Below are 3,349 nucleotides of genomic sequence, written 5' to 3' on the forward strand. Positions count from 1 at the left end.
TAAAGCATCAGACAAGTTCAGTACATATAGTTGATAGTATAAAAACACATGGGGCGATTTGTAGAAAGAACAGATGACTCTTGGTTGACCAAGATGTATTTTAGTTGGGGACAGCACTAGAACATGATTTTGGGGCTCCCGAGTGGCGCAGTGGACACTGCATCTCAGTGCTTGAGGCTTCACTACAGACACCCTGGTTCAAATCCAGGCTGTATCACAACCGGCCGTGATTGGGAGTTCCATAGGACGGCGCACAATTGGCCCAGCGTTGTCCGGGGTAGGAAGTCATTGTAAATAAGAATTTGTTCTTAACTGACTTGTCTAGTTAAATAAAGGTTACATTTAAATACATTTAAAAAATAGAGTTTCATGACAAACCATTTTTTACAAATCCGGCAAGGCACCAATTTTTAGAAGGGTATAAAACAAAGGTTTCAAACCAATTCATGAATGTAATTGAATCTAGGTATGTCTTGCCTTTAATGTGATGGCATGAAAAACAATTGGCTGAATATTATACAATGACTTAACAGCTCTAATAATTTGCCTCCACAGGAAATCTACACTGGCAGTTATAGAATATACTATATATCCTAGAAACCTGGTTAAACTATCATTATGACATCCTGGATGAATTCTAGAATATACTATATAGCCTAGAAACCTGGTTAAACTATCATTATGACATCATGGATGGATTCTAGAATATACTATATAGCCTAGAAACCTGGTTAAACTATCATTATGACATCATGGATGAATTCTAGAATATACTATATATCCTAGAAACCTGGTTAAACTATCATTATGACATCCTGGATGAATAAATTTGAGTGGTTACACTCCTCCTTCCCCCATCCCTCAGCTGTTTACCAAACCAAGCCTCTGGGCAGCCATTTTGTTACTGTTGAAAAAACCCACACAACCCAGCAATCTGCCGTTCATACAACAACAAAGCTGTCATTCCACCACTGTTTTGCTTATAAGATGATTATGGGGTTGGAGAAATGTAACTACTTTAAAATTCATAGACAGACCTATGGATGCAAGGACTGACCATCGATGATATCAACATTATAGTTTTACCTATGTTGAGGCTATACAGTGTTGGTTTACATTTCTAAACATTGGAGTAAAAAAAAAGCTTATTTGGGGTTCTGATGGGGAACAACAGTTGAACTAAGCTCATGAGGCATGTGTTATATTCTTCAACAATCAATGGCTATAAATTAATAATTTAAAAGTCACAATATGGATGTAGCTATTGCATATTTCCGCTTTAACACCACACATCAGTTCAACAACTGCAGAGTTTGTGCCTCTGTATTGAAGACAGTACTTACTAGTGTTAATCAGGGAACGGTTTCTCAAAACCATCTTATGGCTAAGTTCACCGTTAGAACCATTGGATGCCTTAAGATGCGTTTGGGAAACCGGGCCCAGATGTCCAGTTTCCTCCTCTATCGATGTAACAGTCATCTCCCCCTCTTCCTCTTTCACTCCATAAACTGCATCCTCCTCTTCTTTTACTGTAACATCCTCCTCCTCTTTCACTCTGAACGCGTATTTTTCTTCTTTCACAGTAACGGCCTCACCCTCTACTTCTTGTTTTACTGTGATGTCCTCATCTTCTTTAGCAGGAGAGTAGCTCAGTGACCGCATGGTCGGAGATGTTAGCTAGCTAGGCTAATGCTAACTTAACCAGCCCGCTAGCTGAATAATAACAACAACACCGTAAATATGAAATTAAATCTGATAACTAACTAGACGACAGAAGTGGGTTTAAAACACAGTGGCTAATATACACTAAAGCGTCTAATGAGCTTTATTGGTTCGGCTATTTTGTCTAGCGAGCTACCGAGGTGGCTGATTAACTGTTGTTGCTGTTGAAAGAAGCGTTCCGTCCACTACATTATACGTCACACCAACAGCATTACCTTATATTCCCAGACCGCCATCTGCTGACTGGAGTGGGTAACATAGTTGAGTAAAATGTTTATTTAATTTTCAGACAAAAGTTAAAGGGTAGGAATCCGGGACGTCGATACGCCTAAATATTCATTAGCCTAAATATTCATTAGGGACATCGCTGGTACTAAAATATTAATTAGCCCCCCTTAAATAAATCAATATCAGTCAATATATTTTTTCTGTGATTTACTTTTTCGTCAACCGTTCCATCGCATATTAAACTTTTTAAGGGGCCGCACTAGGACCGGGGAGGCTGCTGCTGCACTAGTGACTGTTAGAATTTCTTCAGTAAAGATGGTGGACAGAAACACTAGGAGAGAGGGGTACCCCTACACAGAACTGAACTGGATCAAAGATGGCGGACAGAAATACTAGGAGAGAGGGGTACCCCTACACAGAACTGAACTGGATCAAAGATGGCGGACAGAAATACTAGGAGAGAGGGGTACCCCTACACAGAACTGAACTGGATTAAAGATGGCGGACAGAAACACTAGGAGAGAGGGGTACCCCTACACAGAACTGAACTGGATCTAAGATGGTGGACAGAAATACTAGGAGAGAGGGGTACCCCTACACAGAACTGATCTGGATCAAAGATGGTGGACAGAAATACTAGGAGAGAGGGGAACCCCTACACAGAACTGAACTGGATCAAAGATGGTGGACAGAAATACTAGGAGAGAGGGATACCCCTACACAGAACTGAACTGGATTAAAGATGGCGGACAGAAATACTAGGATGGAAGCAAATGTAAGGGATTATAACGTCATAACGAATCATGCAGAAACATGTACAGTTGACAGTAATGTTAGTTCATGTAGAGACAAACGATTATGCTTTTTTTTAATCATAAAGTTCATTTACGAAAATCGCGATTTAGCAAGCTGACTAGCTAACATTAGCCAACTAGCTGACTAGCTAACATTAGCCAGCTTGCTGACTAGCTAACATTAGCTAACATTAGCCAGCTAGCTGACTAGCTAACATTAGCCAGCTAGCTGACTAGCTAACATTAACCAGCTAGCTGACTAGCTAACAATAGCTAGCTAGCTAACATTAGCCAGCTAGCTGACTAGCTAACTTTAGCCAGCTAGCTGACTAGCTAACATTAGCCAGCTAGCTGACTAGCTAACATTAGCCAGCTAGCTGGCTAGCTTTATGGGTGTTGTGACATGAGTATGAAATTGTCATTCTGGTTGATTTAGGGACTCCTGAAACAACCAGCAAACCAGGCTGTCGTTTTGTGAAACAGTGGATGTATAGAATCTAGCTAGCTGAAGAATTTACTGTAAATTGAATGTACAATTGTGTAAGCTTGCCTTGCTGATATTTGCCATGCAGATAGATGAAATAACGTAGCTAGCTATGTTCTTG

The sequence above is a fragment of the Salmo salar genome, unplaced genomic scaffold (genome assembly GCF_905237065.1).
Source record: "Salmo salar unplaced genomic scaffold, Ssal_v3.1, whole genome shotgun sequence".
Classification (NCBI taxonomy): Eukaryota; Metazoa; Chordata; class Actinopteri; order Salmoniformes; family Salmonidae; genus Salmo; species Salmo salar.